At 47.7% G+C, this 23,398-nt stretch overlaps 1 pseudogene; it reads left to right on the forward strand.

The window, feature by feature from the left end:
• Positions 1 to 2,982: 2,982 nt before the first annotated feature.
• Positions 2,983 to 8,858, forward strand: LOC117715719 (GA-binding protein subunit beta-1-like; annotated as a pseudogene).
• Positions 8,859 to 23,398: the final 14,540 nt, after the last annotated feature.

A 23,398-nucleotide genomic window follows, 5' to 3' on the forward strand; every position in this document is an offset into this window, starting at 1 on the left:
GGCTTTCTAACAGCAGGTGCAGTTTACTGAGCAGCACAGGGTGTGTGTGTGTGTGTGTGTGTGTGTGTGTGGTGGGGGAGGAAATGGGGAGAGATGGGGTTGAATTTAGTTTTTGCAATATCCGGAGAGTTCCCATCACAGCGAACTGTGAGACCCATCTCATGTTTCCCACAATTCAGTAATCTGCCCTTGCCTGCCTTCCCTGTCTCCTCCTCTCTCTGTGTGCCCGTTCGTTCTTCTGATGGAAGGCTGCAATCCAGTGAGCTGGCTACTTCTCATAGTAGCATGCCTTGGACACCACCATTACTGCCCAACAGCCATATGCCCCAAGGAGCTCCCTCCTGTTGGTTGTCCCTGATCAAGGGTACCCTCTGGTCTAGCCAGCCCAGGAAGGTTCTTAGTGCATAGAAGTCTGGAGTCATGAAAGATGAGGTTGTTGCAAACATGTTGTGGCACAAACTCCAGGAATGATCATTCCTCTTTTTTTTTTTTTTTTTTTTTAATAGTTATTTGTATTTCTGGTTTGTTCTTGTTGTTGTTGCTGTTCATTTGTTTTGTTTGTTAGTTCTTGTATTGTTTTGTTGTTTGTTTTCTTTTTAGACAGGGTTTCCTCTGTGTGGCCATGTTCAAAGATTTATTTTTATCTTCTGTGTATGGGTTTTTGTCTGAATGCATGTATGTACATCATGTGCATGCAGTTCCTGCAGTGGCCCGAAGAGGGCGTCTGATTTTCTAGAGCTGAAGTTACAAATGGTTGTGAGCCACCATGCAGGTGCTGTGAATCAAACTCCAGTTCTACAGAAGAACAGTCAGTGATCTTAACCCCTGAGCCACTACTCCAGCCCCATCATTCTTGTAACAGGCCTGGCAGAAAGGAAGATATTCTACAGAGACACTTGTGTCTCTCGGTTTGACTGTCAGACAAATGAAACAATGGGCCCCAAAGAAATGAAAATTTCCTCAGAAATCTCATGATGGGAAAAGGAGAAGGCCCCAATCTGGAAGTGGGGGGGGGGGGTCTCCCTGAAAGAGATTTCACACAGTTCTAACAACTTGTCAGACCACCTAACAGAATAAGACTGAAGCCTAGACAAGAATAGGTTCGCTATGGGTGGGACCTCACCTTGCTAGGCCTGCTTAGATGTGCAAAACCTTGGCACTCCATCTAAACTTTAATCTCAATTTCAGACCTGGAAGAGAGACTTGGGGCTTGTCTCCGTGGATCTCTTTGTCCCTCTTCCTAATGCGGCCACACCGAATCAATCTCCTTTTTCTGCTGTCTACTTTTACTTCGGCTCCTTTAATTGGCTTATTGAGGACCAGCGGCTGGTTCTGGCTTGGGGTACAGCAGTGATCAAGTTCAGTAACAATCGGCATGTGTGAATGTCTACGTGAGGACAAGCATGTGGATGCCAGAGGTTGACACGGGATGTCTTTAATCCCTCTCCTTTGTTTCCTGAGGCATGGTCTCCCTGACTCCAGAACTCACGGGTTGGGCTAACCAGCTGGCCGGTTTGCTTTGGGGATCCCCTGCCGCTGGCTCTCAGAGATCCCAGGTGGACCACCATGCACACCTGGAGTTTTACATGGATGCTATGATGCAAACTCTGCACCGGTGCGCTTGCTTTTTCAGCAAGTACTGCATCCACCAAGCCATCCCATAAGCCCCTGCGCTTGCATTCCTAAAGCACAGATGGAAGGAAACGATCGTGACTGAGTCCACCCTTCCCTAGACTCCTGGGCATCTCCATGTAATCCTCTCTCATTCAGGACTGTCAGAACTCCCATGAGCCACTTCTCTGCTGAATAAATTTACATCTTATGACTGTATCAGTATGATAGCCTGGATTCACAGCTATGTATTTTCCATTTTCCTTTGGCTGTTTTCCCTGTTTTTAGAAGAAATTAGAGGCACAGCATTATCACGGCCCCTGACATTATCTGGACCCTAGTGACTATGAAGTGAGGCCTGTACCTAGCCAGTTGATAAATATTTATTGAGCATTTGCTATGCTCTGGTGCTGTGGTAAGTACAGAAGTGGAGGGAGGAAGCCGGCCCTGTCCTCGGCGATCTCGTTTCGTATGGAGTGTGAGTTCCAGAGCCTTTTAAAGCCGTGGCACAACGTACTCGGTTATACAAGGACTTCTAGGAATGAGAGGCTCCTTTTTTTGTTTCTTTTATACTAGAATTTAGTAGAAGAAAAATACAGTAGCCTGCTATGGAAGGAGCCTTGCCTGAGTGAAGACGCGGAAGGGTCATTTGAGGTGCTGGACCGTGGACAGCACTGTATGTTTTCACCCCTGTCCTTGCTAGAACCCACCTCTCAGGAGGCAGTGCCAGGCAGTAGTCATGGAGTACGTTCTAGAATGTTCAGTTTCCAGGCTGTGCCCTTCCTGTGCTTCTTAGCCTGGTCACATTACACGCCCTGAGTCTCCATTTCCTCAAATGTGAAATGTTCCGGCACCCGGGGCTTTATGAGGGTTAGAGGAGAAAACTCATTTGCAGCCTGGTGAGATCTCAAGAAACGCCAGCTATTAATTAATATCACTGGCTGCCAGAGAGTGCGGGGCCGAATCTGCACACTGGGCAGAATGACCTGATCATTAGATGCCTGACATCGAGAACTCCTTCATTTTGTCACCGGCAGACTCAGACTAAGGCAAGCAAGCATGGTAGTTTTAAATGTTCGCAGTGCTGGGGATTGAACTCAGGGCTTCGCGTATGCCAGGCAAGCACTCCACCATTGGGCCCCCCTCCCAGTGCTACAAGGATAGTAATCTCTGGCTGTGTCAGCTCAGTGTGCCTGGTGGATCAGTTTCCTTGCTGATACTGGACTCATAAAATTTCACTTAATTTTCTCAAGTCACCAGTAAGGTTGGCTCCACTCTTCTTAAGTTACAAAAGAGAATTCTGTTGTTGTTGTTGTTACTCTAAGAAAGCATCTGAAGCTGAGTAGCTTACAACAGAGGGTTTGGAGTTCCATGGTTCGGGAGGCTGGGAAGTCCAAGGGCATAGAGACAGCATCTGGTGAAAGCCTTATGCTATGTCATAATATGGTAAGGAATGTCATACGGAAACAGAACGTGCCTGCCAGCTCAGACCCCCTGGATCTCTTCTTAGAAAGCCACTAATATCAAAATGGGGGTCCCCCTGATGACCTCCTCAAATACAAAGGCCCCCACCTCCAAACACCATGAATATATGTGGGTTTTAAGCTTACAATATGTGAGCCGTGACAGAAGCTGTAGTGGGATGGCAGATGGGCTGGAAGAAGAACAGCCATGCTGGGCTGGCCCCTCTGGCTCTTTCCTTTACGGGGGACCTGTGGCCACGAGAGACACCTGGCTTGGTGAAAGTATAAATCCTGACTCACACTCTCCAGCTTTGTGGAGCAGGTGATCAGTGGCTCATCCCCAACACCAGGAAGTCAGTTTTTGCCTTCTGCAGGGGTATAGACTATGATATCTCAGACTTAGAAGAACTGAAGAGCCTAGGGGCTCCCCTCTCCCCCTGAGCCCCCAAGACCATTTTGCCTTTGTTCTCACTTAGGCTTCTGGTGAGTGGAGTGGCTTTTGTGTTAGCTGCTGCAGACAATAGCTTCAGCCAGGAGAGGTTTTCCAGGCAAAGTCCCATCTCTGCCTCTGAACACAAGACAGAAGCCCTCCTGCAGGCTCTTAAGTTCTGGCCCTGCCCTCTCCCCCACTCTTCCCCACTAACGGCCTTCTGTTCTCTATTAATATTTAACTGTTCCCAAGCTTGTAGTCACCAACATTCTGCTTTTCTTCCTACATACTTTTCCATGGAGTGCCCCTCTCCATGGAGTGTCTCTCCCCACCTTGCAGCCAGCTTTTCGGTTCCCTGCCCAGGTTTTCTATCAATCACTGAGTGTCAACCGACCCACGTGGAAGAGTCAGAAGTGCAACAAGGGACTGTTGTCCACAGGGACAGGCAGGGCTGTGGGCTGACCAGGGATTTCCTAAGTGAGGCCGGTCCATGCCTGCAGCAGCTACCTGGCAGTCCCAGGGCTCTGCACACACCTGCCTGGGGCCAGCTGAAGAGGGTAGAGCCTTATCTCCTGATGGTGTCAGGGAGAATTTCTGGAAAGGAGCTGCAAAGACTGATGGACTGATTAAAAGTGAAGTGGTGTGGAGAGGTTGGAATGTTGCAGGTCCAGAGGCTAATCTCCTTATCTCAGGCTACCTTTAGCTCCCTGGATAGCCATTCCCTGCCCATCCCTGTGTATGAGCTAACATCCTGTGACTAGTAGATAAAAAACCTTTTGGCATCTATTTATGTAGCAGACCATGAGCTTCCACTAACTTGGAAAGTTAATGTCATCAGATCAGATAGCATCTTGTCCCTGTAGAAAAGCGGCCTCCGTTTTACTGAAACAATCTCTTGGATGGACCCACCAATATATTTTAAACCTGCCTTGATTTATGACTTTCTTCTTTTCTATAAAGTTTCATGAAATTACTTCCGTGTTGGAATTTGGGGTAACCTATATCCATGTTTCCAGGCCACTGAAACTCAAAATGGCTCCAAGAAAACAATTTTCTATAAAGGTGAGAACTGTGGGGTTGGCTTTGTTTTTGTATTGCATAGAGAACTCAGCACACACTGCGTGCGGCCAGCTGAAACCCACGGGGAAGAGGCCCGTGAGCTGTTAGTACTCATCTCCTGGTGGGGACGTCACACGGTGCTGGGTGTCCTCCTGGTGTGCAGTTCTCAGCCAGTGCACTCCTATGGGATAGCTTCTGTGTCAGAGTGGGTAACTTCCATTCAGTTCTGGTGGGGACACAATCTCTTCAGTACAGGCAGAGCCCAAGAAGGTGTGCTTGTGTGTGTATGTGTGTGTGCTCATGCAAGCATGTGTGTGTGTGTGTGTGTTCATGAGTATGGAAGTTAAGGCTCAATAGTATGTGTGTGTGTGTGTGTGTGTGTGTGTGTGTGTGTGTGCGTGCTCGGGCATGTGTGCATGTATTCATGAGTATGGAGGTTAAGGCTTAATAGTATGTGTGTGTGGGGTGTGTATGTGTGTGTGCACGCTCATAAGTGTACACCTATGGAGATTAGGATTCAACCTCACAGGATGACTTCCCTTGTGGCCTGACTGAGGTGCTTCCTCTTGCTTCTCTTGCTTCTCCTGACTCCACCTTCCCTCTCCTCTCCTCCAGCCCAGCTGACTTAGGGCAGCCTTATCTCAGGCATGCTGCTTACTCCCCTGTGTCTCTCCCTCTCACAGCGAGGCCTTTCCTCCCCGCTGTGGTTATCTTTGACCTATCACTAACGTCACATTTTAGAACTGACTCAAACTAGACTTGGGATTTGGACAGCCCCAACTGGACTCAAGACTCCAATCAAAAGGCTCCTACATCAGAGGTTTTGCTTAAGCATGGCGCTGACGTCAATGAAAAGGATATGTTAAAGATGACAGCTCCGCATTGGGCAACAGAATATAATCATCAAGAGGTGGTGGAGCTTTTAATCAAATATGGTGGTGCTGTACACACGCAGAGTAAAACTGCATTTGATATTTCAATAGACGATGGAAATGAAGATTTAGCAGAGATAATACAGATTGCTATGCAGAACCAAATCAACACCAACCCGGAGAGTCCTGACACTGTGACAATACATGCTGCCACACCACAGTTCATCATTGTACCCGGAGGGGTGGTGAGTCTTACAGATGAAACAGGAGTGTCTGCTGTTCAGTTTGGAAACTCCTCTATGTCAGTATTAGCTACATTTGCTGCCTTAGCTGAAGCATCTGCCCCGTTGTCCAATTCTTCAGAAACTCCAGTAGTGGCCACAGAGGAAGTAGTTACTGCAGAATCTGTGGATGGTGCAATTCAGCAAGTAGTTAGCTCAGGGGGTTAGCTCAGGGGGTCAGCAAGTCATCACGATAGTCACAGATGGCATCCAGCTGGGAAACTTGCACTCCATTCATACCAGTGGGATGGGCCAGCCCATCATTGTGACCATGCCCGATGGACAGCAAGTATTGGCAGTACCAGCAACAGACGTTGCTGAAGAGACTGTCATCTGTGAAGAGCCACCAGCTAAGAGACAGTGTATGGAAATAATTGAGAATCAGGTGGAATCTGCAGAAATTGAAGTAAGGAGCCTTTTACCCGGTGTGTTTTGCTGCAGCCATCCAAAATAAATTTTGTTTCTTTATTATTATTTTAAAAAATAAAAGGCTCCTACATCCCCAACTCAGGAGGCACCCCCACCCCCACCCTCAACCTGAGACAGGCTAGTTACCCTTTGAACAACACAAAACCAAAAATACTTCTCATTTTCCACTCCATGATGAGTCAATTCAGCCCCCCGAAGAAAGCACCGACCCCAGCCCCACAGCCTGAGGACCATGTTTTCCCCACCCAAGCCCAACCACAGAGGCTTGGGCCGTCTGAAGGAAGCAGCTGCCTATGTCTGCCGGGAGACCCTGCCTTTCCCTCCAGTCTCCAGGAAACTCCCACAACTGGGAGACAGAGCAGAGGTAGGGCCATGTCACTGTAGCCAAGCTGTCCCTTCTCAGGCACAAGAGGTCATCTCCCTGACTTCTTCCAGACTTTCATTAACATCTAATCCACATGCTACTTAATGCTCAAATCACACTCATGTAATCCTAACCCAACAAGATGCCAGCGACTGCCAACACCCCAGTCACCTCCATCATTCCCATGAATACCCGTGAACACCCTGATGTCAGACCGTCAAGACTTATTCCACCTGTTCTCGAAAGAGCCGTACCAATGCTCAAACCAAACACATTCTTTTGTGTCTGAGATTATGAGGTCATCGATGTTGCCCCATATTTCAGTATTTGATTGCTTTTGTGTTTTTGAGACAGGATCTCAAAATGTAGCCACGTAGCTTGGGCTGGCTAGCCTGGAACTCACTATTTAAACCAGAATAACTTTGAATTCGCGGAGATCCTCCTGCCTCTGCCTCCTAAGTACTGGGGTTAAAACTGTGCACCACTCTGCCCAGCCTGATTGGCTGATGCTTGAAATAAGGACTCTCCAAGTAGCCCAGGCTGATCTTGAACCCACAATTCTCCTAAAGCCTGTTTTTGTAGGTGCTCACCACCATTCCCTGCTCTTTAGAGTTTTTGTGTGTGTGTGTGTGTTTTTTTTTTTTAATTGCCTGGAGGCTCTCCACATGTGCATATCATTTGTCCATTCTAGGTTGACAAGCATGTGGGTTGCTTCTGCTTTTGTCTTATTCCTAATGCTGTGATTATCAAGCCTGAACTTGGGGAACACGAGTCTTGGAGACTGGTGATAATGCTTTGAATCTTCAAATCTTCATGTCTAGATGCTTGTCCCCAGTTTATTTTTGATCTATCAATAAAGATGCCGGCGGCTAATGGCTGGCATGGGGTGGGACACAGAGTAGGACACAGAGGGAGAATCTCGAGGGCTGAGGGGAAGAAAGGGACGCAGTATCAGCAGGAGACAAAGCCAACCAGCCTTCTGAGTTTTCAGGTAAGTGGCCACTGGCCGCTTCCCCAATTGGGCCTGGGGCAGCAGGAGAAGGTTTAGGAGTGCCCAGTCATTGAGGTAGGCAAGGCATTTAAAAATTACCTGGCTGAGTGTGTGTGTGTATTTTCTTTTCTTTTTTTTTTTTAATTAATTTATTTATTTTATGTAAGTACACTGTAGCTGTCTTCAGTCACCCATATGAGGGCATCAGATCTCATTATGGATGGTTGTGAGCCACCATGTGGTTGCTGGGATTTGAACTCATGACCTCTGGAAGAGCAGTCAGTGCTCTTTAACCACTGAGCCATCTCACCAGCCCCGTGTGTGTATTTTCATTCATGGACACTAGATAGCTCCTGGGTCAGAGCGAGAGTGCGATCCAGCTGGGAGCATAAAACAGTGTAGGCACCCCCCCACCCCCCCACCCCCGCAACACATGAACACTCATTTCTCTGAGATGAAATATTCAAGTTATCTACCTCAGTTTTCCCAAGTAGTTCCAGCCATGGAGCTCAGGCTAGCCTTGGACTTGCAATCCTCCTGTCTCGGCTTCCTAAGTGATGAGATGACAGGCATGTGCCACCATACATGATACCTCGAAGCCTCTCTTCTCCTCTCCACTCCTATCTCTCTTCCTCTCCTCTTTCTCTCCGTGTATGTGTGTGTGTACACTGTGTTGGGGGATAGAAACCAAGGTCTTGTATACTAGGAAAATGTTCTAACACTGAACCACTCCCTCAGCCTTGGCCCCTCTGTAAATGTGGGTCCCCCAGGTAGCCACCATCTCTCTGATTTTAATGTTTTGCTCTCTATCTCAGAAGAAGAAAGATTTACTTCTAACTTCCCATCTAAGAAACAGGAGTATTCCTGTCACGGACATCCACAGATCCTTAGTGCAGGCTTGTTTGAGTAAGACATCAGATGGAGCCTTTTTTATGACACTTCGAAAAAGGCACTTGGGCCTCACGAGCTGCACAATTGAAATTTTACAGCTTCTGCTCATGGTAGGAACAGGTCCCAAAGATGCTATCAACCTCTACAAACACTTGGGGCATATTTCAGGACCTTGTGGCATTGTTCACATTAAAGGCAACATGAGATCACAGGGGCTTCATGGACACAGCCTTCAGGGCCAGCGGAAACTCCATCCATCAGCGTACACCTTCCCTCCCAGGAGCCCGTCGACTTGAACATCCACAGTCAGGGTCACAGAGACCACGCTACTCACCAACCTTTGCCTGGTCACTTAACCTTTTTACAACTCCATGTCTCTTCCAATAAAACAGAAAATTCTAGACGTGAGCTCTCAGCTACTGATCCAGCACCGTGCCTACCTGCTGCCACGCTCCCACCATGATTGACATGGAGTCTGAAAACAAAGTTTTTCTTCTGCAAGTTCCCTTGGTCATGGTACTTTAGCACAGCAATAAAGAAGTAATTATGACAGTAGCCAATTCTGGGGATGCCTCCATGTGGTAGGAGTGCCTACAGGCTCAGCTGACATACTTGTGGTAGTAAAAAGACAACAGAGATTTACCCCCACTCAGCCCTCACTCACTCTGAGCCATTGTCACTGATGGTTTGAGGTTGGGGTCACTGTCTGTACCCAATGTTTCCCAGTTCTTGGTGTTTTACTCAGAATGAAATAAAAACCACACAGACTTGTAAAAGTAGCAAGGAAGCTTTATTTGAAACACAGTCATAGTACAGATAGACAGTGGGCCACATGAGTGAAGGTACTCAGGGGCCCTGATTACGGCCAGCGCTTCATTTTGTAGGGTTCAAGAGAGAGGAGGTGGCTACCAATCGGTGGAGTCTAAGTGGTTCTCTTCTTTGACTAACAGATTAGGTCATTCCTCTACTGGACATATCTGTTCCCATAATACACCTGATTTTAATCATAAGCACACCCAATTATCCATAGGCATAAGACAGTAACTAGGGAATTCTCCCTAAAAGTTTACTTGCAGATGCATTTTGTTTTTATTGTGTATGCACCAAAGACCACGTGCCCACAGTTTCTGGATTGTGTTCCAGGGTGTGTATAGACAGAGGTGGGGTTCTATCACAGGGCTACTAAGGAGAGAATAACTATTTCCATTATTTAAAGCAGGTGTATGGGGGCTTGAAACACATAGGAGTCCTAAGATGCTAACAAGTTGCTAGGTATATGGTTCAGTGAGGGGTGTATACATGGCCCAAGTCAAGTCGAGTCCTACTTTCTGAGCTATTCCCTATGCTTCTGGACTCAGTCTTGTGTTCTAGTTAACCTCTCTGGGACATCATATGAGTTGTGTCTGAGAGCCTGGTAAAGGCTAAGCGCTAGAAGTCAACACGTGCTCTTCTCCATAAGCCTCTGCTTCTTTATAACAGGGCACCGGACTTCCCTGAGGCAAGTGCCCTCAGCAGACCCAACTCTTCCTGTGAGAAACCTTTGGAGTCACATTAGGACACAGCTATGCTCCTTTGGTCTGAGCTATGGCAAACAGCATTTGGACTCAAAGAGAAAAACCTGGGACACCGTTTGGGTGAACAGAACACCAACCTCACTGAACGGAACAGAGGAAGTGCCGTGACAGCTCCAAAGGATCTAAGTAGCAGTGCTGACTGGTAGCAAGGAAGGCCTGTGGTCAGGCTCTGGATCCCAGACTCTGAGCCCAGCAGTGGCATTCCTACAGGGAAGGAAGGCAGCTGGTAGTGAGGCCCGTGGCCCACCAACACTCTGAACCTACCTGGTGCCCCTTTTGGCTCCTCCCCTGTCCATGACACATGACTAGGACTTTCTACAGACATCCACCCAGAGCCCAGGCCATCCTGATGCCTGTGTCGCCCATATCTCTCGTCTTGTCACACCTGGGCAGCTACTATACAGGCCCAGATCCTTGGCCACCACAAGCCTGGCTCTGCCATCCTCTGTGCCATGCGTTAGGTGGAGACAGCACATCCTATCTTTGACCACGGCAGCTTCCCGAGAAGTACCCACATCTTGTATAACATGAGTTCTTTTCCATGCCTAAAGAGAGAGACTGCTCCTGTGGCTTCCACCTGGAGGCAGGTGTCCAGATGCTGCCTTAGCTGTCTCTCTCCCTGGACATGCTGGACTTTGCCCACCCTGTGGCACATGGACCTGCATTCAGGGGGAGGGGGGCGGTTCTCTGTTTACTCACGAGTGAACTCATGGTAATAACAAATATGGGTTTGTTTTTGTTGATTGTTTTGTTTTTGTTTAGTTTAAAGACTTTTTTATGTACTTATTTCTGTGATGTCCACAGAGATCAGAAGAGGGTGACAGATCTCCTGAAATGGAGTTATAGAGGGCTTCGAGCTGCCAAGTGGGTGCTAAGGACCAGGGCCCTCTGCAAAAGCAGCAAGTGCTCTTAATCACTCAGTGTTCTCTCCAGCCCCAAGCAAACAAGTTTTAAAAGCTTACTCTGAGCCAAGTATCCTCCTAAATACTACACGGGTATTAAGAAATCCATCCAGTGCTCAAAATACCCCAAGCACATCTCCAGTTTCTAAGTGGAGATGAAGACACTGAAAGGTTGAGTCCTCTAGGACCATAAAGCCAATAAGACAAGACCCTATCCTACTGTCAGCCCTTCCTACTTTGAGCCCATCTTACTGTGAGCCCATCCTGCTATAAGCCCATTCTACTGTGAGCCCATCCTACTGTGAACCCTACTGTGAGCTCTTCCTACTGTGAGCCCATCCTACTGTAAGCCCATCCTACTGTGACCCCATCCTTCTGTGAGCTCATCTTGCATCCTACTGTGAGCCCATCCTACTGTGAGCCTATCCTACTGTGACCCCACCCTTCTGTGAGCTCATCTTGCATCCTACTGTGAGCCCATCCTACTGTGAGCCCATCCTACTGTGAGCCCATCCTACTGTGAACCCTACTGTGAGTTCTTCCTACTGTGAGCCCATCCTACTGTAAGCCCATCCTACTGTGAGCCCATCCTACTGTGAGCTCATCTTGCATCCTACTGTGAGCCTATCCTACTGTGAGCCCATCCTTCTGTGAGCTCATCTTGCATCCTACTGTGAGTCCATCCTACTGTGAGCCCATCCTACTGTGAGCCCATCCTACTGTGAGCCCATCCTACTGTGAGCCCATCCTACTGTGAGCCCTTCCTACTGTGAGCCCATCCTACTGTGAGCCCTTCCTACTGTGAGCCCATCCTACTGTGAACCCTACTGTGAGCTCTTCCTACTGTGAGCCCATCCTACTGTGAGCTCATCTTGCATCCTACTGTGAGCCCATCCTACTGTGAGCCCATCCTACTGTAAGTCCATCCTACTGTGAGCCCATCCTACTGTGAGCCCATCCTACTGTGAGCCCTTCCTACTGTGAGCCCATCCTACTGTGAGCCCTACTGTGAGCCCATCCTACTGTGAGCCCTACTGTGAGCTCTTCCTACTGTGAATCCATTCTACTGTAAGTCTATCCTGCTGTGAGCCCTACTGTGAGCCCATCCTCTTATGGTTTTCATGGGGAGGGATGGAGGAAAGGGAGAAGGATAAGGAAGGGAAGGAGGGATGAATGGAAGGGAAGGGGCTGGGAGGGAGGGAAGGGGAACAGAGGGTGGTGTGTGGGAGGTGGGAGGGAGGGAGAGCTGGGGAAGGAAGGCAAGCAAACAGCTCATTTTGGAGTATTTAGGTGACAGAGCCCTGCATGAGTAAGTAGAGAGTCAAGACACAGTCACAGCCACAGTGGCTCAGGACGGGTGAGTTACCAGCCATGCCTCTGCAAACAACTGGCACTCATCCCAAAGGGATTTTCTCTGGTGCCTGGGAAGCCACATCCCGCCTGTCCAAGAAGAGGGGATTTCATAAATGAGTTACAGGTTCTGCCCTCAACAGAAACTGTGAGCAACACATCTGAAATAGGTTCGTGGGATACTGACAGACGGACAGACAAAGGCCACCTAGCAGAATTTTTTATAAGCGAGTTTTCACAGCAAGCCAAGTCTTCACCTCAGGCCTTTTCTCTCATGGTGGGCACAGCTTGTTTAGTAAAAGAGAGAGACACGCCACAACAGTTCTCAGAAGACAAAATGTGGCTTGGGTATTTACAAGCTAGATAAAAGAGCTCTTAGGTAGCCCCCCTGAAAACACAAAAGCCCTTTAATAAAGGCTTCACGGCTGACTGGTTTATCTTTGATACAAAAATAACTTTTTTTTTTTTGAGGCAGGGTCTCATGTAGCCCAGGCTGGCCTTAAACTCTCTATGTAGCCAAGGGTGACCATGAACTCTCTTGCCTCAGCCTCTCAAATTGTAAGTGTGTACCATTTTAAAGGGGGGCAATGGGACATTTCTGTGAAGACAGTCGATTTGTAGCCACACCTTCTGTTACCTGAGAGAGCAAGGCGTTTGCTGAGTTTTGGTGCATGTGATTTTGTTTGCTCCCAAGTCACCCTTCAGGCCACCAGAAGAGGCGCTCTCTCCACTTCAGCATGTCCTCTCTATCCTATGCAGCTTCTAATAAGTCAAGCCTCTGTATCTTCTCTGTCTTAGCAGGCCTGCAACTTGGGGCAAGATGGGCCTGGCCTCCAAAGCCTCCTAGTAGGAGGGTACTCTCCATTAGGAAAGTGTGGAAGACCATTGTTGGGGTTGGTCTTGTGGGCTGTGTATTCAGATGCTGAGTTCTGTACCCCAAGATCAGGTTGCAGTCTGGACATGGGCATTGTATTGACCAATGTGCTGTAAAGAATGCTCCCAATACTCTCTGATTGGTAATAAAAGTCCAGAGCCTAGGCTAGGGCAGGAGAGAGAGGAAGGCAGACCTAAAGACTGAGTAGGGGGTCTCAAGTAAGGTAGGGGAAGACGGAGGTCGCCATGAGGATGCACTGAGCACGTGGCCAAAAGAAACTTACATTGAAGACACACATGAAACAAAGCAAGACTCATCTGGCAAGTAATGGGGCATTTATCTGACTAGTAATAGCCTAGCTGGGTTGTAATAGTCTCAGAACCTGCCCAAGTTTAGGTTTGTAGCTTGTTAATAAATTCTGATGTTGTTGTGTTGTTTACTTGAGAGCTAAACAGGAAAGAGTGGGGCAGAAACCCCCCATAAAAATTATTACAGATCATCCAAAAGACACTCCATTTCCCCCAAATTCTGGCAGTTAGAACAAATTCAGCATTTCTCAGGAACTTGGAAAGCTGAATACCTTCTCCCAAAGGGAGCCATTTCCCTTATCACTGGCCAAACAGTTACCTAAGGTACCTATTAGCTCACCAAAGTTCACTCGGGTATCACAAGTGCTGCTACACATTCCAGAGTCTGTGCTGACATCCTAGCTCTTTTTACCTCCCCACTACCCTACACTTCTCCAGCTCACTGGCTACCCTCCCTTCAGCTACTCTTTCTTCCTATAACTGCACTATTGCAGCTCCATGCCCAGATTTGCACTCTTGGTGTTTTCTGTTTGTCTTCTTAGTCTCCCTTTTCTTCTGATCTGGTTCTCTCACAGCCAGGCCCACAATGCTACCCATGTTCAGTCTAATACTTTCTCTCTCTTCTCTGGACTTTTCCCGATGTCTCTGGCTTCTCTCTCTCTCTCTCTCTCTCTCTCTCTCTCTCTCTCTCTCTCTCTCTCTCCCATCTATAATACAAACTGTCCCCTTAACTATATCATGGAGTAATCATGTCCTCAGTTTATACAGACAACATGGAGGGTGATCTGCTCCTGTCAACTTTTGGGGTAGAACAGGTTCCAAGGCACTGAAAGTCCACATGGTCCAGGTCCAAGAGAGTTTGGGTAAATCCCTGCTCCCCAAGACTGATGTATGCAGAGGTCACTGGTACTGTGAGTTTTCTTGCAGTGTGTAGGGAGGGGAAGGGTCAAATCATGTGAGCAGTAATAATAAAGGGAACCGGAAAGCACCCTGTCTTCCCCTCTGTGCCAGAAACAGATCCTGAGCCACAGGTCACAAGGCTTTTGGCTTAACTCTCATCATTCAATAAGCTGGGCCCTCATTTTCATCCAGACCTAGCCTGCTTACTCCTCTGCTCTTCCTCCTGGCCATGGCTAACCCAGGCCTGTCCACTCTCTTCTTCCCAAAAACACATTATCTTTTCCCAATCTTATAAGCTTTCTACAAACCCCACGTTTTCCTGTGCCCAAGGATCAACTTGATACACACAGAAGGATCCAATGAATCATTTCTATCCATTGAATGACTAAGTGTCAACCACAGAAGCATCTTAATATATTTAACCAAATGAATAAATTATTAATGATGAGATTCTAACCTTTGAAGACAGGGCAGTGGACAGAGATGTTTTTCTTTATTTTGTGTCTCCCTAGGAAAATCTCAAAGTAACTGGGAACTAGGTTCTCAATTAGAACACAGAATTTTGGAGTCCAGAGAGATAGCCCTATGGTTAAGAACACAGGATGCTCTTCTAGAATGTCAAAGTTCAGTTCCAGCACCCATCCTACGGGGCTCACAGTGGCCAGTTAATTCCATTTCTAAGGGATCTGAGACCCTCTTCTGGCCTCCACAGGCACACACACAACTCTGTCTGTCTCTCTCTCTCTCTCTCTCTCTCTCTCTCTCTCTCTCTCTCTCACACACACACACACACACACACCAGATGTTTGAAATCTGAAAACCTGCATTTCACGTAGAAATCATTAACTGCCTTCCAGTTCCTTTTAGACCTAGGCTGAGATAGCAACACTAAAAATCTCGGCACATCCTGCAGATCTAAGTTACCAGGCATGGTGATTGATACACACCTGTGTCCCACCCTCTGGAACAGTGAGCCCCAAGTTAAATGCTTTTTATAAGTTGCTTAGTCACGCTGTTTTGTCATGGCAATAGAAAAGTAACTAAGACAGACTCCTACCTTCCACCAACCCAAAAGCTAAGAACGTGGAGACACTGAGACAAATGGGTCTTGACTTTGAGGCCAGCAATATTCGAGCTATAGAGTGAGACCCTGTCTCAAAAGCAGAAGAAAAAACAATCACCCCTGGTATAGCAAGCTTGAAAAGCAGATTTGGAAAATGTGTTCATGTCACCAGTTGTGAAATGGCTGATACCTACTGCAGCTTTGTCCTGGAACTCAGTCGGTAGACTAGGCTGGCCTTGAACTCAGAAATCCACCTGCCTCTGCCTCCCAAGTGCTGGGATTAAAGGCGTGCGCCACCACTGCCCAGCTAGGTGTCAAGATGTGGGAAACAGCACAGTAAGACATCCTTCTCAGAACATGCATGATCCCATTAGTGCAAAAACACAGCTGTCACCTCACAAGGAATAGGGCACTTGTCTTAGTTAAGGTTATCATTGCTGCAATAAAACACCATAACCAAAAAGCAAGCTGGGGAGGAAAGGGTTAAATTAGCTTACACTTCCTCATTGCTGTTCATTACCAAAGGAAATCAGGACAGGAACTAAACAGGGCAGGAACCTGGAGGCAGGAGGTGATGCAGAGGCCATGGAGGGTGTGCTGCTTACTGGCTTGCTTCCCATGACCTGCTCATCCTGCTTTCTTATAGAACCAAGACTACCAGCCCAGGGATGGCACCATCCACAATGGGCTGGGCCCTACTCCAACAGTCACTGATTTAAAAAATGCCTTACAGTTGGATCTTATGAAGGCAGTTTCTCAGTTGAGGCCCCTGCTCTGTGATAACTAGTTTCTATCAAGTTGACATAAAACCAGCCAGTACAGAGACAGTTCATCCACAAGTAACCATAACCTAGGCATACGGATTTGGGTTGTTCTGAAGGACACATTCCTTGGGTGGAAGTGGCTATTCCAGACTGTCTTACCTACAGAAAAATGGAAGCTATAAACCAAGGCACTGACCACGTTCATCGATGGGACCATAGCTAGGCTACAGCAAATAGGTGTGACCATGCTATATGGTTCAAATATTATCTGATGGCTTTTGTAGAACTTGGATTGATAGATGCTAGGAGGCTGCTGAGGGTGTAAAGATGTTGATGTCATGGGCTGTTAGGTCAGACACAGGGATGGGCAATGAATGACTTTTAAAGGGACTAAAAGTGGCCCAAGATGATTTGGCTCCAGCCTGCAACATCCTGACTCAACATAATCACAAAATCCAGGCAGTATGGCCTTGTAGAAGCTTTAACCAGTGCTGCTTGTTGTTGTTCATCTCATGAGCCTTGACCACTTCACCCTACGCCCCAGAACGTGGTGCTCAGAGGGGAGACACGTTCCCACATGCTCTTCTTCCAAATGGAATTATAATTACAGAGGGAGGAAAATCAAAGGCCCCGTTACTTGGCTCTAAGAGGGTCTAACGTTTCCCTGGAGTATTTAGTTTAGAACTCCCCGTGTGTTGAGAGAAGACACTTTCCTGACCCCCTACAAGTTGCTCCAGGCTGGTAACCTCTTCAAAGCCCTGGGTAACAGGGGACCCTGTATCACCAGGTGGCTAGGTCTTAAAGGTTAACCCTGGTATATTAGAGCCAACCAGAAGACTCACTGCAAAGCCCAGGAAGCTCAGAGCTCTGAAGGTTAGTGTCACAGCCCCAAGACCCCCGGTTGATCTTTCCCAGCATAGAGCAGTCTGCAGCCCTGTCTCCTAGTATTTATTTCTAATTGAAAGCCAGCATGCTGAGCAACTCCACCCAGGCATGAAGTGCAGGTCTGTGACAGTTCCCCCAGTCCTCTATTCTCAGAGCAGCCTCCATGGGCTTGAAAGGGAAAATGTCAAGGAGACATAGAATTAGCACTTGATTTCGCTTTTGAGAAAGATCTCTCACGGAGACACTCCGATGTTAGCATAATTACTCAGAGCCTTCGAGAGGCCAATCAGGAAAGAGGGAGGGGGAAGTCTCTATTTTTAGTGGGAGGGGGGATAGCACATATGACACTTGGCCTTACTATGTAGCCCAGGTTGTCCTTGAACTTTGGCTCCTCCCATCTCTGCCTCCTGAGTGCTAGGATTACAGGCATGTACCACCATGCCCGACCAGATAAAAAGGGTATTAGACACTTTACTAGAAAACAATTGAGATCCCCTTAGGGGCCACAGAAGCTGTTCTGGGGAACCTGTGGATGGTTGTGTGTATCCCTCAGGGAAACATTCTGCCTAAAGATTTGGCTCCAGTGGTCTTTCAGCTGAGGGTAGATACTGTCTGGGAAGCATCCCTCAGCTGGCTTCCAGGATGCACAGCCACACCCAAGTACGCACATTCACCTGCTTACTTTGTTCATTCAGGGCTAACACCTGGAGACACTGCACAGAGCCTGGGGGTAGCTCAGCCGTACTTCACTCCACATAATCCTGGACTCACTCAACAGGGTGAGGCAAACATCGGGTAGGCTAGTTCTGAGTCTAACATGTTCCTGCCTCCTCCCATCCCTGCCTTTCTTCTCAGGAATATGCATGACAGAATCAGCAGACCTCACCTAAGCACTGACACAATCTTTGCCATTGACGTCATCTTGAGCAAGATGCCTGAGCCCCTGACTCTCAGAGCCTGCCTTTCCTCCCTGGTAAAAAGATGGCGGCCCTATGGAAGAGAGCCCCCTCCTGCCTAACAGTGACCAGGCAGTACTAATGGCTGCAGGGAACCTGACGAACAGACTTTCCAGAGCCACACCTCTTGTGGCTAAGTCTGGTCAGGACTTCAGTCTCTGGCTAATGAGGTGTAATCAAAGGCTGTGCAAGGTTTCTAAGATGTGAATAAAGGAGACATTACCAAGGTGGCACTTTAAGACCTTCTGGCTTTCTTTCCTTGTCTTTCTGTCTGCCATGGAAGGACATGTTGAGAAGTTGGCCATCAACAAACCAGTACAAGAGCTTTTGCCTGGAAGCCAAACTGGCTGGCATCTTAATTTGGACACCTTGGGACTCCTTGCATGGATCAGTTTTACTATATAGGGCATAGCCCAGCATCTGGCCCCCAGAGCTTCCAGGCAGTGTCTCCACGGGCCTAGATAGAGAAGATATTTCTATTGTGGCAGCTGTCACAGCTTCCAGAGACTAACACAAATAGTAGACACTTATGCCTCAAAGCTCTAGACACCCAAGATCAAGATACCAGCCTGTTTTCCCTGGATAGAGCTGTCTTCCAGCCTTGTTGATGGATGCTGTCTGTCCTCACATGGTGGGCAGAAAGAAAGTACTGGTCTCTCTCTCTCTCTCTCTACCAGTCTGTCTTCCTTCTCTTTCTCTCTCTTCTTCAGTTTTAAATTCAATGCATAGTTAAAGATGCCCTTGGATTCCCGCCTTCACCTACTAAGTGCTGGGATTCCTGGCATGCAACATCTTTCTCCACTAATATGATGCTGAGGATGAAACCCAGGGCTCTATGCATAGCAGACAAGCATTGTAACCGATACACCCAAAGCCCTAAGGTGTAACCCAGGTTGGTCTTGAGTCCTCTCCCTCATTCTGTTTGGCATTTGTCCGCCAGTGTGAACTCCACCAGCTCTTTTCTTTCTTTTCAGCTTTCCCTTCCCCTCCCTTCCTCTCCCCTTTCTCTCTTATTCACGTTTTGAGTTGAGGGTCTTAGGTTGCCGAAGCTGACCCTGAACTTCTGACCCTCCTGCCTCTTCCTTCCAAGCACTAGGAATACAGATCTCTCTTTCTCTTTCTTCTTATAAAGTTATTATTTTCATCCTGGGGAACAGAACCCCACCACCTTGTCTAAGTCTACCTCTCAAAGGCCCTGTCTCAAAGCTCCATCATATTGGGGTTCAGGTTTCAACACATGAACTTGAGAGAGACATAAAAACTCAGGGGTGCAATTGGAAACACTAAAGACATTTGAGTTAGCTCAAGCTAGATTAGCCTCTGGAGCCTGCCTGGGTTTGGGTCTGACACCCCGAGGGTTGGATACAGATAAGATTAGAATACTAAAGGCAACCCACTGATAAGGCTGGAGCCTGCTTCCAGGATCCACCCATCCTGGCAGCCTGTGAGTGTGTGACTGCAAGGACAGTAGTTCATCAGAACCACTCTTCAGGAGGCTGGACTGATGGCTCGGTAGTTACTGACTGTGCACTGCTCTTGCAGGGGGCTCAAGTTCAATTCCCAGCATTCACATTTAGTAGCTCCCAGCCACCTGGAATTCCAGCACCAGGGGATGCGTCTCTTACTTTTGCAGGCACCTACATAAACGTGCACACACCCACACACCAACAGGCACCAGACCAGGTGATGGCAGCTCAAAAATAACCCAGGATTGCAAAGGCCATGCCATGGGAGGAAGAGACAAATGGGGGGCGTGATCACAGTCCCTGGAGACATGTTGATATAGGGCTGCCATGGATCAGCCGGGCTGGGGCAGAGGAAGAGCGAAGGTGAATTAAGGGACAGAAAATAGCAGCAAGAGAAAGCACCCTGGAGAAGTCACAAGGAAGTCAGTAACCCAGAGGATGACATATTAGGTTAAGCCCTAGCCTTCCCACGCATGGCACTTATGAGTGTGCAAACACAGATACTTAAAATAAAATAAATACATATTTAATTCTATTAAAAAAAAAAAAAAAGCCACTTGTCAACCACTAAAAAGAGAAGACCTTGGGAGTGAGTGGGACACCAGCATCATACCCATCATGCATCTGGTCCTCTGGTGGGGAGACAACTGTGCCCAATGGCAATTGTAGGAGCAGGGGCAGAGCAGAGGGGAGGTATGTGCTAGGGATGACTCTGCAAGAACAGAGGGGTGACTCAAACCCGAGGCTCACAGGAGAGCTTGGGAGGGTATGGAGGGGCACAGGGGCAAACAGGACATGCATAGCTCCTTGCCTCCACACTGGCTGTCAACCCCAGGTGAGAGATGTCACATAAGCCTGTGAAGAGACTCTGCAACAGGAGCTAGCACCTCCAGTGGTAGACCCAGGCAGCTCATGGTGGCCCTACAGGAGGGAACTAGTCTCTACTCTGTTCCCATGTGCCATGGCTAACCTAAGGTCATTGAGAGCTATGACTCACTACTGCTAGCTTTCCAGAGAGCCAGGCAAAAGGGCACACAGACTCTGCAGGGGCTTGGGGCTTTGGGCTTTCCCAGGTCCATCTTTGAAATGTCCTTTTGGAGTAGCTTCTATTATTATAATCCCCATGTTTACAAATGAGGAAACTGAGGCCCAGGGAGACAGACTGAACCACTTACACATTGAAAACACACCATTTTGTAAAGAAACTCAACTTGAAGTCTCTAGAATGAGACAGGTTGTTGGTTTGTTGTTTGTTTTAGCAGAGCTGTTCTGATAAGAAAGTTTTAATTGTTTTGGTTTTGTTTGTTTGTTTGTTTTTTTCCGAGACAGAGTCCCATGTAGCACAGGCTGGCTTCGAAACCCCAGTGTAGCCAAAGATGATCATGGACTTCTGATTTTCCTGCCGCCACCTCTCATGTGAAAATGACCTTTATGTGCCCTCACCTATGATTTATGTGGTCTCTGGGATTGAACCCAGGGCTTCATGCATGTTAGGCAAGTACTCTACTAACTGAAACACACCACTAGTCTCAGACAAGTAAGTGCTAGTGAATCTTGAGTGCAAGTCTCTATGAGATCTTACCAGCCAGCTGGCTCTGGCCCGTGGGAGGTGCACACTTTGATGGCCCGTATTTTACTGTGGAAGACACAGAGCATTAATGAGGCTGAACTAGTCAGCTGCTAGGGCCCCTGGAGACCCCAAACAGTCATATACCACCTTCTTGGGCAATTTTGCCACCACACAAACATCACAGACTGTAATTTACCAACCTGGATGATGCAGCTTCCTGAACGAAAGGCTGTGTGGTGCACCGGGGCTGTATGTTTGGGCCCTTGTTGATCGAAATTTAGTGAGGTAGTGAGTGTTTAGGTATAGTCTAATTTACTGATGACTTAAATCACTACTTCTGATTCGTCAAAACAAAACCAGAAAATGTCCCCGCCACCCACAATGAAAATGTGTGCTAAAATAACAAAACTCTTTCCACTGAACTAAACCACTCCGGGAACTCTTCACTGAGTGATACCAAGGTGGTTGAACCTGCCAAGAACAGCACACACCAAAAATAAAAAAATAAAAAATAAATAAAAATTAAAAAAATTAAAAAATCAGGCCCACCCACTTGGGCCCCTTGTAGACAGAGTCTCTATCACACCTGAACAATCCCAACTCTGACCTGCCTTTGTGCTCCAAGGTTAAAGGTTCTTGGGGAGGAAGGAAAAGGCATTCAGGAGCCATGGTATCTCTCAGTGCCATAGGCCATGAGTCCGTGGGGACTCTGTTGGAACAAACCACAGGAAATCCGGGTTTGGCTGGCTAAAAGTCAAAAAGCAATCTGTTTGGTCATGTCCCAGAGAAAGTCTGGCTTCAGGTATCAATTGGCTTAGACCCAAAGGATGTCACCATGACATGCAGCTTCCCTGTCTGTCTTGACTCCACTTGGCTGATGCTGGTGCCAACCTTAGCTCTACTTGCCAGCACGGTGGTGGGGGGTTGGGGGGGGGGGCTGCACAGCCCTTGGGTCACACCTTCTGAGTAGGTCAGATCCAGGTTCATCATGGAGATCTACTTCAGCAGTGTACACTGGGGCAGGACAGGAGGAAGGAGAGTCTGTGATGGTGGGGGAGAGAAGGAACCCTTTACTCTGGAGCCTGGCTAAGCCCTTCACCAGCAGAGAGCAAGACTCTCAGTGTAGGAACATTGGCTCTGAAGGTTGCTGACACACTATTCCTTGTAGATAGAACACGTTAAAATAGTTCTGAACTGTACTTAAGGCTTATGTTTATGTGACCTTCAGGGATGGCCTGATTCTCTTTTCTGAGAACCTCACAAACAGTAAAAAAGAAATAATAAAAATAAATAAGTAAATAATCCCCCTGTTGTAGTTAGTATAACTATTGTTACCGTGCTGCGGTGAAACACCATGACCAAAAGCATCTTGGGAAGGAAATGGTTTATCTGGCTTACAGATTCCGAATCACGGTCCCTTGAGGGAAGCCAAGGCAGGAATTGAACCCGGCAAGAACCTGGAGGCAGAAGCTGATACAGAGGATGTGGAGGGAGCTGCATACTGGCTTGTTCTTTACGGCTTGCAAACAGTCTCCATACCTCACAATTGCCCAGCCTTTCCCTCCCCAGCCCTGCAACCCTTGTGATCTGGGATTTGACTTCATCAGGAGTGCCTATTTGGCACTTCTCAGGAACTGCCCTGTGGTCTCATTTAGGTTTTGAGGGTGTGACTTCAGGAACCTCAAAACCAACATTTGTGGCTACCATAAAGACAATACCGGGGCTGGAGAGATGGCTTAGTGGTTAACAAGCACTCACGACCCTTCTGAAGATACTGAGTTCAAGTTTCATAGCTGCATGGCAGCTCACAACTGTCTGGTGCCATGTACAGATGTACATGCAGACAAAGAGTGCATGTGCACACGCGCGCGCACACACACATCTTAACCAACAAAGAAAGACAATACCAACTCTCCTTGAGAAGCTCATGCCCACACTTGGGGAATCTTTTCTTACCCCACAAGTGCTTCTGTTTCTATTTATTAGCTCACCCTCAGATTCTTTCCCACTTTCATAAAGACAAGAATTCAGCTTTAGCTAAGTAGAGATCCCTGAAAGGAAACTCTCAGGACAGACCATAGGGCTTCTGCCCCAGAAGCCTGTTTGCAGGAGTCCCTGAGCTCCCCATACTGCAAAAGAGTGACCCCTTCTCTTAGTCCCTCAGGGGTTCCCAAAGGAGGAAGGCATGCCCTGAGTCGTGACTCAAGCTCCTTCAGCACTTCACTCTGTGGCTAATCTGAGCTTGCATGTGGTCTTCTCCTAGAGGCTCTCACTACTAAAATCTACACCTCCCCAAGTTCGTGGCCTCACAGTAAGTTGTCCATACCCAGCATGAGAGTATTTCCTTTCACATCAACTCCTTCACAGTCTATTCTTACCCTCCCTGAAGCTGTAT

Source organism: Arvicanthis niloticus, chromosome 9 (assembly GCF_011762505.2).
Source record: "Arvicanthis niloticus isolate mArvNil1 chromosome 9, mArvNil1.pat.X, whole genome shotgun sequence".
NCBI classification, from domain to species: domain Eukaryota; kingdom Metazoa; phylum Chordata; class Mammalia; order Rodentia; family Muridae; genus Arvicanthis; species Arvicanthis niloticus.